The following is a 14,190-nucleotide window of genomic DNA, read 5'->3' on the forward strand; positions in this document are numbered from 1 at the left end:
GAACTACGTAACCAGCGCAAAGAAACTAAAAGCCTTGAAAAGAGAATGGATGAATGGATAACTAGAATAATCAATGCAGAGAAGACCATAAACAAACTGATAGAGATGAAAACCATAACATGAGAACTACGTGACAAATGCACAAGCTTAAGGAACCAACTTGATCAACTGGAAGAAAGAGTATCAGGGATTGAAAATCAAATGAATTAAATGAAGGGAGAAGAGAAGTGTAGAGAAAAAAGAGTAAAAAAAAAAATGAACAAAGCCTCCAAGAAATATGACATTATGTGAAAAGACCAAATCTACATCGGATTGGTGTGCCTGAAAGTGACGGGGAAAATGGAACCAAGTTGGAAAACACTCTGAAGAATATCATGCAGGAGAACTTGCCCAACCTAGTAAGGCAGGCCAACATTCAAATTCAGGAAATACAGAGAATGCCACAAATATACTCCTTCAGAAGAGCAACTCCAAGACACATAATTGTCAGATTCATCAAAGCTGAAATGAAGGAAAAAATGTTAAGGGGAGTCAGAGAGAAAGGTCAGGTTACACACAAAGGGAAGCCCATCAGACTAACAGCAGATCTCTCAGCAGAAACTCTACAAGCCAGAAGACAGTGAGGGCCAATATTCAACATTCTTAAAGAAAAGAATTTTCAACCCAGAATTTCATATCCAGCCAAACTAAGTTTCATAAGTGAAGGAGAAATAAAATCCTTTACAGACAAGCAAATACTTAGAGATTTTGTCACCACCAGGCCTGCCTCACAAGAGACCCTGAAGGAAGCACTAAACATGGAAAGGAACAACCGGTACCAGCCATTGCAAAAACATGTCAAAATGTAAAGTCCATTGATGCTAGGAAGCAACTGCATCAACTAGCGAGCAAAATAACCAGCTAATATCATAATGACAGGATCAAGTTCACACATAACAATATTAACCTTAAATGTAAATGGACTAAATGCTCCAATTAAAAGACACAGGCTGGCAAGTTGGATAAAGAGTCAAGACCCATCGGTTTGCTATGTTCAGGAGACCCATCTTACATGCAGAGACACACATAGACTCAAAACAAAGGGATGGCAGAAGATCTACCAAGCAAATGGAAAACAAAGAAAAGCAGGGGTTGCAATCCTAGTCTCTGAAAAAACAAACTTTAAACCATCAAAGATCAAAAGAGACAAAGAAGGCCATTATACAATGATAAAGGGATCAATTCATCAGGAAGAGCTAACTATTCTAAATATATATGCACCCAATACAGCAGCACCCAGACTCATAAAGCAAATCCTTAGCGACCTACAAAGAGACTTAGACTTCCACACAATAATAATGGGAGACTTTAACACCCCACTGTCAACATTAGGCAGATTAACGAGACAGAAAATCAACAAGGATATACAGGAATTGAACTCAACTCTGCACCAAGCAGACCTAATAGACATCCAAAGAACTCTACACCCCAAATCAACAGAATATACATTCTTCTCAGCACCACATCGCACATATTCAAAAACTGACGACATAGTTGGAAATAAAGCATTCCTCAGCAGAAGTAAAAGAACAGAAATTATCACAAACTGTCTCTCAGACCACAGTGCAATCAAACTAGAACTCAGGGCTAAGAAACAAAATCAAAACCGTTCAACTACAAGGAAACTGAACAATCTGCTCCTGAATGACTACTGGGTACATAACGAAATGAAGGCAGAAATAAAGATGTTCTTTGAAACCAACGAGAACAAAGATACAACATAGCAGAATCTCTGGGACACATTTAAAGCAGTGTGTAGAGAGTAATTTATAGCAATAAATGCCCACAAGAGAAAGCTGGAAAGATCTAAAATTGACACCCTAACATCACAATTAAAAGAACCAGAGAAGCAGGAGCAAACATATTCAAAAGCCAGCAGAAGGCAAGAAATAACTAAGATCAGAGCAGAACTGAAAGAGATAGAGACATAAAAAAAATCTCCAAAAAATCAATGAATCCAGGAGCTGGTTTTTTGAAAAGATCAACAAAATTGATTGATCGCTAGCAAGACTAATAAAGAAGAAAAGAGAGAAGAATCATATAGATGCAAAAAAAAAAAAAAATGATAAAGGGGATATCACCACCGACCCCACAGAAATACAAACTACCATCAGAGAATACTATAAACACCACTACACAAATAAACTAGAAAACCTAGATGAATCGGATAATTTCCTGGACACTTACCCTCTCCCAACACTAAACCAGGAAGAAGTTGAATCCCTGAATAGACCAATAGCTGGTTCTGAAATTGAGGCAATAATTATTAGCCTACCGACCATAAAAGCCCAGGACCAGAAGGATTCACAGCCAAATTCTACCAGAGGTACAAGGAGGAGTTGGTACCATTCCTTCTAAAACTATTCCAATCTATAGAAAAAGAGGGAATCCTCCCTAACTCATTTTACAAGGCCAACATCATACTGATTCCAAAGCCTGACAGAGATACAACAGAGAAAGAATTTTAGACCAATATCCCTGATGAAAGTTGATGCAAAAATCCTCAATAAAATACAGGCAAACCAAATTCAGCAGCACATCAAAAAGCTTATCCACCATGATCAAGTGGGCTTCATCCCAGGGATGCAAGGCTGGTTCAACATACACAAATCAAGAAATGTAATCCAGCATATAAACAGAACCAAAGACAAAAACCACATGATTATCTCAAGAGATGCAGAAAAGGCCTTTGATAAAATTCAACAGCTCTTCATGCTAGAAACTCTCAATAAATTCGGTATTGATGGAACGTATCTCAAAATAATAAGAGCTCTTTATGACGAACCCACAGCTGATATCATACTGAATGGGCAAAAACTGGAAGCATACCCTTTGAAAACTGGCACAAGACAGGGGTGCCCCCTCTCACCATTCCTACTGAATATAGGGTTGGAAATTCTGGCTAGGGCAATCAAGCAAGAGAAAGAAATAAAGGGTATTCAGTTAGGAAAGAAGAACTCAAATTGTCCCTGTTTTCAGATCACATGACTGTATATTTAGAAAACCCCATTGTCTCAGCCCAAAATCTCTTTCAGCTGATAAGCAACTTCAGCAAAGTCTCAGGAAACAAAATCATTGTGCAAAAATCACAAGCATTCTTATACACCAGTAACAGACAGAGCCAAATCATGAATGAACTCCCATTCACAATAGCTTCAAAGAGAAGAAAATACCTAGGAAACCAACTTACAAGGGATGTAAAGGACCTCTTCAAGGAGAACTACAAACCACTGCTCAGTGAAATCAAAGAGGGCACAAACAAATGGAAAAACATTCCATGCTCATGGATAGGAAGAATCAATATTGTGAAAATGGCCATAAGCCCACGGTAATTTATAGATTCAATGCCATCCCCATGAAGCTACCAATGACTTTCTTCACAGAATTGGCAAAAACTGCTTTAAAGTTCATATGGAACCAAAAAAGACCCCGCATTGCCAAGACAATCCTAAGTCAAAAGAACAAAGCTGGAGGCATCATGCTACCTGACTTCAAACTGTACTACAAGGCTACAGTAACCAAAACAGCATGCTACTGGTACCAAAACAGAGGTATAGACCAAGGGAACAGAACAGAGTCCTCAGAAATAATACCACATATCTACAGCCATCTGATCTTTGACAAACCTGACAAAAACAAGAAATGGGGAAAGGATTCCCTATTGAATAAATGGTGCTGGGAAAATTGGCTAGCCATAAGTAGAAAGCTGAAACTGGATCCTTTCCTTGCTCCTTATATGAAAATTAATTCAAGATGGATTAGAGACTTAAATGTTAGAAATAAAGCCATAAAAACCCTAGAAGAAAACCTAGGTAATACCGTTCAGGACATAGGCATGGGCAAGGACTTCATGTCTAAAACACCAAAAGCAATGGCAACAAAAGCCAAAATTGACAAATGGGATCTAATTTAACTGAAGAGCTTCTGCACAGCAAAAGAAACCACCATCAGAGTGAACAGGCAACCTACAGAATGGGAGAAAATTTTTGCCATCTACTCATCTGACAGAGGGCTTATATTCAGAACCTATAAAGAACTCAATCAAATTCACAAGAAAAAAAACAAACAACCCCATCAAAAAGTGGGCAAAGGATATGAACAGACACTTCTCAAAACAAGACATTCATACAGCCAACAGACTCATGAAAAAATGCTCATCATAACTCACCATCAGAGAAATACAAATCAAAACCACAATGAGATACCATCTCACACCAGTTAGAATGTCAATCATTAAAAATCAGGAAACAACAGGGGCTGGAGAGGATGTGGAGAAATAGGAACACTTTTACACTGTTGGTGGGACTGTAAACTAGTTCAACCATTGTGGAAAACAGTGTGGCGATTCCTCAAGGATCTAGAACTAGAAATACCATCCGACCCAGCCATCCCACTACTGGGTATATACCCAAAGGATTATAAGTCATGGTGCTATAAAGACACACATACACATATGTTTATTGCAGCAGTATTCACAATAGCAAAGACTTGGAATCAACCCAAATGTTCATCGGTGACAGACTGGATTTAAAAAATGTGGTACATATACACCATGGAATACTATGCAGCCATAAAAAGCATGTGTTCGTGTCCTTTGTTTAATGTTGAATATTGGTCCCCACTCTCTTCTGGCTTGTAGAGTTTCTGCTGAGAAATTCGCTGTTGGTCTGATGGGCTTCCCTTTGTGGTTAACCCGACATTTCTCTCTGGCTGCCCTTAACAGTTTTTCCTTCATTTCAACTTTGGTGAATCTGACAATTATGTTTCTTGGAGTTGCTCTTTTTGAGGAGTATCTTTGTGGCGTTCTCTGTATTTCCTGAATTTGAATGTTGGCCTGCCTTGCTACGTTGGGGAAGTTCTTCTGGATAATATCCTGCAGAGAGTTTGCCAACTTGGTTCCATTCTCTCTGTCACTTTCAGGCACACCAATCCGATGTAGATTTGGTCTTTTCCCGTAGTCCCATATTTCTTGGTGGCTTTGTTCATTTCTTTTTACTCTTTTTTTCTGTAAACCTCTCTTCTCACTTCATTTCATTCATTTGATCCTCAATCACTAATACCCTTTCTTCCACTTGATCAAATCAGCTTGTGCATTCATCACGTAGTTCTCATGCCATGGTTTTCAGCTCCATCAGGTCATTTAAGGACTTCTCTACACTGGTGATTCTATTTAGCCATTCCTCTTATATTTTCTCAAGGTTTTTAGCTTCTTTGTGATGGGTTCGAACTTCCTCCTTTAACTCAGAGAAGTTTGATCGTCTGAAGCCTTCTTCTCTCAACTCGTCAAAGTCATTCTCCATCCAGCTTTGTTCCATTGCTGGTGAGGAGCTGTGCTCCTTTGGAGGTGGAGAGGCGCTCTGATTTTTAGAATTTTCAACTTTTCTGCTCTGTTTTTTCCCCATCTTTGTGATTTTATCTACCTTTGGTCTTCGATGGTGGTGACGTACAGATGGGGTTTTGGTGTAGATATCCTTTCTGTTTGTTACTTTTCCTTCTAACAGTCAGGACCCTCAGCTGCAGCTGTGTTGGAGTTTTCTGGAGCTTCACTCCAGACCCTGTTTGCCTGGGTATCAGCAGTGGAGGCTGCAGAATAGCAAATATTGCTGAACAGCAAATGTTGCTGCCGGATCATTCCTCTGGAAGCATTGTCTCAGAGGGGTACTTGGACTTGTAAGGTGTCAGTCTGCCCCTACTTGAGGGTGCCTCTCAGTTAGGCTACTCTGGGGTCAGGGACCCACTTTAGGAGTCAGTCTGTCCATTCTCAGATCTCAAACTCCATGCTGGGAGAACCACTACTCTCTTCAAAGCTGTCAGACAGGGTCATTTAAGTCTGCAGAGGTCTCTGTTGCCTTTTGTTTGGCTATTCCCTGCCCTCAGTGGTAGAGTCTACAGAGGCAGACAGGCCTCCTTGAGCTGCGGTAGGCTCCACTCAGTTCGAGCTTCTGGGCAGCTTTGTTTACCTACTCAAGCCTCAGCACTGGTGTGCACCCCTCCCCCAGCCTAACAACACACTCTTATATTACCAGCAGATGAAAGAAAAAAATCACAAAAGAAATTAGAAAATACTTACAGATAAATAAAATTAAAAACACAACATACCAAAATTTATGGAATTCAACAAAAGCAGTGCTGAGGGAAATTTTAGTAGTTTGCACCAATATTTAAAAAGATGAAAGATCCTCATGTCATGCCTAACATGACACCTCAAGAAACTACAAAGAGAAGAGCAAATTAAAATTAAAGCCAGCAGACAGAAGAAAGGAAATAATAAACATTAGATGGGAGATAAACAAAATAAAAAATAGAAAAATAAGAGAATTAATAAAATGAAAATATGATTCTTTGAAAATAATCAAGAAAATAGACAAACTTAGCTAGACTGACAAAGAAAAAAGACAGAAGATTCAAAATACTAAAATCTGAAATGAAAGAGTAGACATTACTACCAACCTTACAGAAATAAAAATAGTCAAAAGAGAATGCTGGAGAGTCAAGATGGCCAACTAATTGAAGCCAGAAAGAGCTTCTCCCACTAAGATCAAGTAGACTATCTCACTCCAAGCAGATTCCCAGAAACAAGACATTGAGAGTGGACAGGCCAGACACAGTGGCTCACATCTGTAATCCCAGCACTTTGGGAGGCTGAGGCAGGTGGATCATTTAAGGTCAAAAGTTCCAAGAGTTCAAGACCATCCTGGCTAATGTGGTGAAACCCCACCTCTACTAAAAATACAAAAATTAGCCAGGCATGGTGGTGAGTGCCTGTCATCCCAGTTACTTGGAAAGCTGAGGCAGGAGAATCACTTGAACCCAGGAGAGGGAGGTTGCAGTGAGCCAAGATCATGCTACTGAACTCCAGCCTGGTTGGCAGAGTGAGACTCCCTCTCGAAAAAGAAAAAAAAATTTAAAAAGAGTGGACAGAGTGAGAATGCAGACACACCAGGCTGAAAGGAGAGGAAGCTGAGAACCCTGCACAGGTTTGCCAAGCACCAGGACTCATTCCTGGACCCAAGTGGTCCCCAGAGAAGAGGTGAGTGAAGAACGCATGGAGTGGCCCATTCTCACCATGAACCTCTGGGATCCTAGCTGTGGGAGATCTCACAGCTCTCAGAGAAATCTGAGCTGGCAGGGAGAACTGCCCAGAGAGTTTACAGAAACAGAACTCCAGCCTGCACAGAGCCCAGAGCATTTGGCATGGGAATGGCTTTCAATAGAGCACAGCCATCTGTGCCTATCCCCCAAGGCTCACCATCCTCCCCTAGGTGGCTGTAGCCCTTGTTGGCTTGGCTGCCAGATCTAAAGAGAGCAGGACTGTCGTGCCCATGGGACAAGACCAGTTTGATGTGAGTGTCCCCCGATCTGTTGGCCTCTCCTTGGGACCTTGCCTGATGGCACTCATTGCAGCACAGCCTCAGCTTGCCAACAGACATTGCAGTAGCTCTTTCACCAGCAGAACCCACCTAACCATTGCAGTACTTTTGCAGACAGACCGCCACCAGTGCACACCTGTCAGCAGCATGCCCTCACTGGTGCACACCTGCCCACAGCCTTCCCCCAGTAGCATGCACCCACCCACCCTCAGCCTTTACTCGCCAGTGCACACTTGACGATAGCCTCCCTGTGCTGCCTTACCAGCACACACACATGCAGGGACCTGCTATCACCACCCACCGCCAGCACGCAAGAGCATAGAGACCCCTAGAGACCCACCAGTGCATGTGTGGGCACAGACCTGCCAATACCTTGCTGGAGCGCTTTTGCAAGAGGTCTCCATTGGAGTGTTATTGCTAGTAGACTGGGAATATCTCGGCTCCTTCAGTCCAGCAGGTGCGTACTTCCAAATGACTGCATGAGTTCCCCAGTACTTGTTCTTAACTTGACTGAAATGGCTGAAATGACAGACATAAAATTCAGAATCTGGATGGCAAGGAATCTCATTGAGATAAAGGAGAAGGTTGAAATACAATCCAAGAAACACAGGAAAATGATCCAAGAGTTGAAAGACAACACAGCCCCCCAGTTTAAGAAGGAAAAAAAAATCAACTCAACATGGATTAAACACTTAAATGTAAAACCTAAAACTATAAAACCCTGGAAGATAAATGGTGGGGAGGTGGTATGACCATGCAATGATAGCATAAGAAAATATTTGGTAGTGATATATCTGTCCCACACTCTAATTGTGGTAGTAGTAGCATAAATCTATACATGCATTAAAATTTATAGAAGTTTACTTTAAAATAAATCAGTTTTACTCTATGAAAATTTAAGAAGGAAAAAGTCTGTGCAATACCACTAAATCAGTACTTAGGGGAAATTTTAGAGCATTACATATACATCAATTTTAGAAGTAAAGAGTGGTCTCAACATTATGATTTCAGCATCCACCTTAAGAAAATGGAAAAAGAAGAGCAAATTAAACCTAAAGTAGGTAGAAAAAAGACGACAACAAAAATCAATGAAATAGAAAGCAGAAAATACAGAAAAATCAACGAATTGAAAAGTTAGTTTCATTAAGAAGTCAATAAAATTGACGAATCTCTATGCAGATGATCAAGAAAGTAAGACAGAAGACAAATTATCACTGTTAGGAAAGAAAGAGATGGCATTACTATAGATTCTAGAGATTTTAATAAGAGAAGGGAATATTATGAAGACCTTCATGCCAATAAATTACACAACTTACATTAAATAGAAAAAAAATTCTTGATAGGTACAAACTAACAAAGATGAAATAGATAACTTAATAATTCCACATCTAATAAAGAAATTAATTTATAGTTTAAGACCATCTCACAAAGGAAACTACAGGCCGAAATGGCTTCACCATTGAATTCTACTAAATATTTAAGCAAGAAATAATGCCATTCCTAAAAATTCTCCCAAAAACTTGAAGGAAAATACTTCACAACTCATGTTAATCCTAGGTTGAAAAATATTCTAGAATAGGACAAGAATGCCCACGTTCACCACTTTTATTCAATAACAATCAGGCAAGAGAGAAATAAAGGGCAACCAAATTGGAAAAGAAAAAGACAGATTATCCCTGTTTGCAGATGGTATCTAGAAAACCCTAAAGTCTTCACCAAAACACTCTTAGATTTGATAAATGAGCTCAGTAAAGTTTCAGGATATAAAATCCACCTACAAAATGAGTAACATTTCTTTTTTTTTTTTTTTTATACTTTAAACTCTAGGGTACATGTGCATAATGTGCAGGTTTGTTACATATGTATACTTGTGCCATGTTGGTTTGCTGCACCCATCAACTCGTCAGCACCCATCAACTCGTCATTTACATCAGGTATAACTCCCAGGGCAATCCCTCTCCCCTCCTCCCTCCCTATAATAGGCCCCGGTGTGTGATGTTCCCCTTCCTGAGTCCAAGAGATCTCATTGTTCAGTTCCCACCTATGAGTGAGAACATGCGGTGCTTGGTTTTCTGTTCTTGTGACAGTTTGCTGAGAATGACGGTTTCCAGCTGCATCCATGTCCCTACAAAGGACACAAACTCATCCTTTTTTATGGCTGCATAGTATTCCATGGTGTATATGTGCCACATTTTCTTAATCCAGTCTGTCACTGATGGACATTTGGGTTGATTCCAAGTCTTTGCTACTGTGAATAGCGCCGCAATGAACATATGTGTGCATGTGTCTTTATAGCAGCATGATTTATAATCCTTTGGGTATATACCCAGTAATGGGACGGCTGGGTCATATGGTACATCTAGTTCTAGATCCTTGAGGAATCGCCATACTGTTTTCCATAATGGTTGATCTAGTTTACAATCCCACCAACAGTGTAAAAGTGTTCCTATTTCTCCACATCCTCTCCAGCACCTGTTGTTTCCTGACTTTTCAATGATTGCCATTCTAACTGGTGTGAGATGGTATCTCATTGTGGTTTTGATTTGCATTTCTCTGATGGCCAGTGATGATGAGCACTTTTTCATGTGTCTGTTGGCTGTATGCATGTCTTCTTTTGAGAAATGTTTGTTCATATCCGTTGCCCACTTTTTGATGGGGTTGTTTGTTTTTTTCTTATAAATTTGTTTGAGCTCTTTGTAGGTTCTGGATATTAGCCCTTTGTCAGATGAGTAGATTGCAAAAATTTTCTCCCATTCTGTAGGTTGCCTGTTCACTCTGATGGTAGTTTATTTTGCTGTGCAGAAGCTCTTTAGTTTAATTAGATCCCATTTGTCAATTTTGGATTTTGTTGCCATTGCTTTTGGTGTTTTAGACATCAAGTCCTTGCACATGCCTATGTCCTGAATAGTATTACCTAGGTTTTCTTCTAGCGTTTTTATGGTATTAGGTCTGATATTTAACTCTCTATTCCATCTTGAATTAATTTTCATATAAGGAGTAAGGAAAGGATCCAGTTTCAGCTTTCTACTTATGGCTACCAATTTTCCCAGTGCCATTTATTAAATAGGGAATCCTTTCCCCATTTCTTGTTTTTCTCAGGTTTGTCAAAGATCAGATGGCTATAGATGTGTGGTATTATTTCTGAGGACTCTGTTCTGTTCCATTGGTCTATATCTCTGTTTTGGTACCAGTACCATGCTGTTTTGGTTATGTAGCCTTGTAGTATAGTTTGAAGTCCAGTAGCGTGATGCCTCCAGCGTTGTTCTTTTGACTTAGGATTGTCTTGGCAATGCGGGATCTTTTTTGGTTCCATATGCACTTTGAAGCAATTTTTTCCAATTCTGTGAAGAAACTCATTGGTAGCTTGATAGGGATGGCATTGAATCTATAAATTACCTTGGACAGTATGGCCATTTTCACAATATTGATTCTTCCTATCCATGAGCATGGTATGTTCTTCCATTTGTTGTGTCCTCCTTTATTTCATTGAGCAGTGGTTTGCAGTTCTCCTTGAAGAGGTTCTTGACATCCCTTGTAAGTTGGATTCCTAGGTATTTTCTTCTCTTTGAAGCTATTGTGAATGGGAGTTCATTCATGATCAATTCTATCAATTTTGTTATCTTTTCAAAAAACCAACTCCTGGATTCATTGATTTTTTGGAGGGATTTTTGTGTCTCTATCTCCTTCAGTTCTGCTCTGATCTTAGTTATTTCTTGCCTTCTGTTAGCTTTTGAATGTGTTTGCTCTTGCTTCTCTAGTTCTTTTAACTGTAATGTTAGAGTGTCAATTTTAGATCTTTCCAGCTTTCTCTTGTGGGCATTTAGTGCTATAAATTTCCCTCTACACACTGCTTTAAATGTGTCCCAGAGATTCTTGTATGTTGTGTCTTTGTTCTCATTGGTTTCAAAGAACATCTTTATTTCTGCCTTCATTTCGTTATGCACCCAGTAGTCATTCAGGAGCAGGTTGTTCAGTTTCCATGTAGTTGAGCGGTTTTGATTGAGTTTCTTAGTCCTGAGTTCTAGTTTGATTGCACTGTGGTCTGAGAGACAGTTTGTTATAATTTCTGTTCTTTTACATTTGTTGAGGAGTGCTTTACTTCAATGATGTGGTCAATTTTGGAATAAGTGTGATGTGGTGCTGAGAAGAATGTATAGTCTGTCGATTTGGGGTGGAGAGTTCTGTAGATGTCTATTAGGTCCACTTGGTGCAGAGATTAGTTCAATTCCTGGATATCCTTGTTGATTTTCTGTCTCGTTAATCTGCCTAATGTTGACAGTGGGGTGTTAAAGTCTCCCATTATTATTGTGTGGAAGTCTAAGTCTCTTTGTAAGTCTCTAAGGACTTGCTTTATGAATCTGGGTGCTCCTGTATTGGGTGCCTATATATTTGGGATAGTTAGCTCTTCCTGTTGAATTGATCCCTTTACCATTATGTAATGGCCTTCTTTGTCTCTTTTGATCTTTGATGGCTTCAAGTCTGTTTTATCAGAGACTAGTATTGCAACCACTGCTTTTCTTTGTTTTCCATTTGCTTGGTAGATCTTCCTCCATCCCTTTATTTTGAGCCTATGTGTGTCACTGCATGTGAGATGGGTCTCCTGAATACAGCAAACTGATGGGTCTTGACTCTATCCAATTTGCCAGTCTGTGTCTTTTAATTGGAGCATTTAGTCCATTTACATTTAAGGTTAATATTGTTATGTGTGAACTTCTTCCTGTCATTACGATATTAACTGGTTATTTTGCTCACTAGTTGATGCAGTTGCTTCCTAGCATTGATGGTCTTTATATTTTGGCATGTTTTTGCAATGGCTGGTACCAGTTGTTCCTTTCCATGTTTAGTGCTTCCTTCAGGGTCTCTTGTGAGGCAGGCCTGGTGGTGACAAAATCTCTAAGCATTTGCTTGTCTGTAAAGGATTTTATTTCTCCTTCACTTATGAAACTTAGTTTGGCTGGATATGAAATTCTGGGTTGAAAATTCTTTTCTTTAAGAATGTTGAATATTGGCCCTCACTGTCTTCTGGCTTGTAGAGTTTCTGCTGAGAGATCTGCTGTTAGTCTGATGGGCTTCCCTTTGTGGGTAACCTGGCCTTTCTCTCTGGCTGCCCTTAACAGTTTTTCCTTCATTTCAGCTTTGGTGAATCTGACAATTATGTGTCTTGGAGTTGCTCTTTTTGAGGAGTATCTTTGTGGTGTACTCTGTATTTCCTGAATTTGAATGTTGGCCTGCCTTACTAGGTTGGGGAAGTTCTCCTGGATGATATCCTGCAGAGTGTTTTCCAACTTGGTTCCATTTTTCCCCTCACTTTCTGGTACCCCAATCAGACATAGATTTGATCTTTTCACATAATCCCATACTTCTTGAAGGCTTTGTTCATTTCTTTTTCCTCTTTTCTCTTTAGACTTCTCTTCTTGCTTCATTTCATTCATTTGATCCTCAATTTCTGATACTCTTTCTTCCAGTTGGTCGAGTCATTTACTGAAGCTTGTGCATTTGTCACGTATTCCTAGTGTCATGGTTTTTATCTCTGTCAGTTCGTTTATGGCCTTCTCTGCATTGATTATTCTAGTTATCCATTCTTCCATTCTTTTTTCAAGATTTTTAGTTTCTTTGTGCTGGGTACGTAATTCCTCCTTTAGCTCTGAGAAGTTTGATGGACTGAAACCTTCTCTCAACTCGTCAAAGTCATTCTCCATCCAGCTTTGTTCCGTTGCTGGCAATGAGCTCCGTTCCTTTGGAGGGGGAGATGCACTCTTTTTTTTTTAAATTTCCAGCTTTTCTGCCCTGCTTTTTCTCCATCTTTGTGGTTTTATCTGCCTTTGGTCTTTGATGATGGGGACGTACTGATGGGGTTTTGGTGTGGGTGTCCTTCCTGTTTGTTAGTTTTCCTTCTAACAGTCAGGACCCTCAGCTCTGTTGGAGATTGCTTGAGGTCCACTCCAGACCCTGTTTCCTGGGTATCAGCAGCAGAGGCTGCAGAAGATAGAATATCTCAACCTCCATGTTGGGAGATCCACTGCTCTCTTCAAAGCTGTCAGACAGAGTTGTTTGTGTCTGCAGAGGTTTCTGCTGCTTTTTGTCATTGTTGTTGTTGTTTAGCTGTGCCCTCTCCCCAGAGGTGGAGTCTACAGAGACAGGCATGACTCCTTGAGCTGCTGTGAGCTCCACCCAGTTGGAGCTTCCCAGGGGCTTTGTTTACCTACTTAAGCCTCAGCAATGGCGGGTGCCCCTCCCCCAGCCTCGCTGCTTCCTTGCCTCGAGATCACAGGCTGCTGTGCTAGCAATGAGGGAGGCTCCACGGGCTTGGGACCCTCCCGGCCAGGTGTGGGATATAATCTCCTGGTGTGCCATTTGCTAAGACCCTTGGTAAAGCACAGTATTGGGGTGGGAGTTACCCGATTTTCCAAGTGTTGTGTGTCTCAGTTCCCCTGTGTAGGTAAAGGGATTTCTTTCCCCCTTGTGCTTCCCAGGTGAGGTGATGCCTCGCCCTGCTTCAGGTCTTGGTGGTCCGGCTGCAGCAGCTTACCAGCACCGATTGTCCAGCACTCCCTAGTGAGATGAACCTGGTACCTCAGTTGAAAATGCAGAAATCACCCGTCTTCTTTGTTGCTCACTCTGGGAGCTGGAGACTGGAGTTGTTCCTATTCGGCCATCTTGCTCTGACCTCAATCAGTAGCATTTCTATACACAAATAACAGTCAAGCCAAGAACCAAATCAAGAAGACAATTCCATTTACAATAGCCACAAAAAAATACCTAGCAATATATTTAACCATGG

The sequence above is a fragment of the Chlorocebus sabaeus genome, chromosome X (genome assembly GCF_047675955.1).
Source record: "Chlorocebus sabaeus isolate Y175 chromosome X, mChlSab1.0.hap1, whole genome shotgun sequence".
NCBI classification, from domain to species: domain Eukaryota; kingdom Metazoa; phylum Chordata; class Mammalia; order Primates; family Cercopithecidae; genus Chlorocebus; species Chlorocebus sabaeus.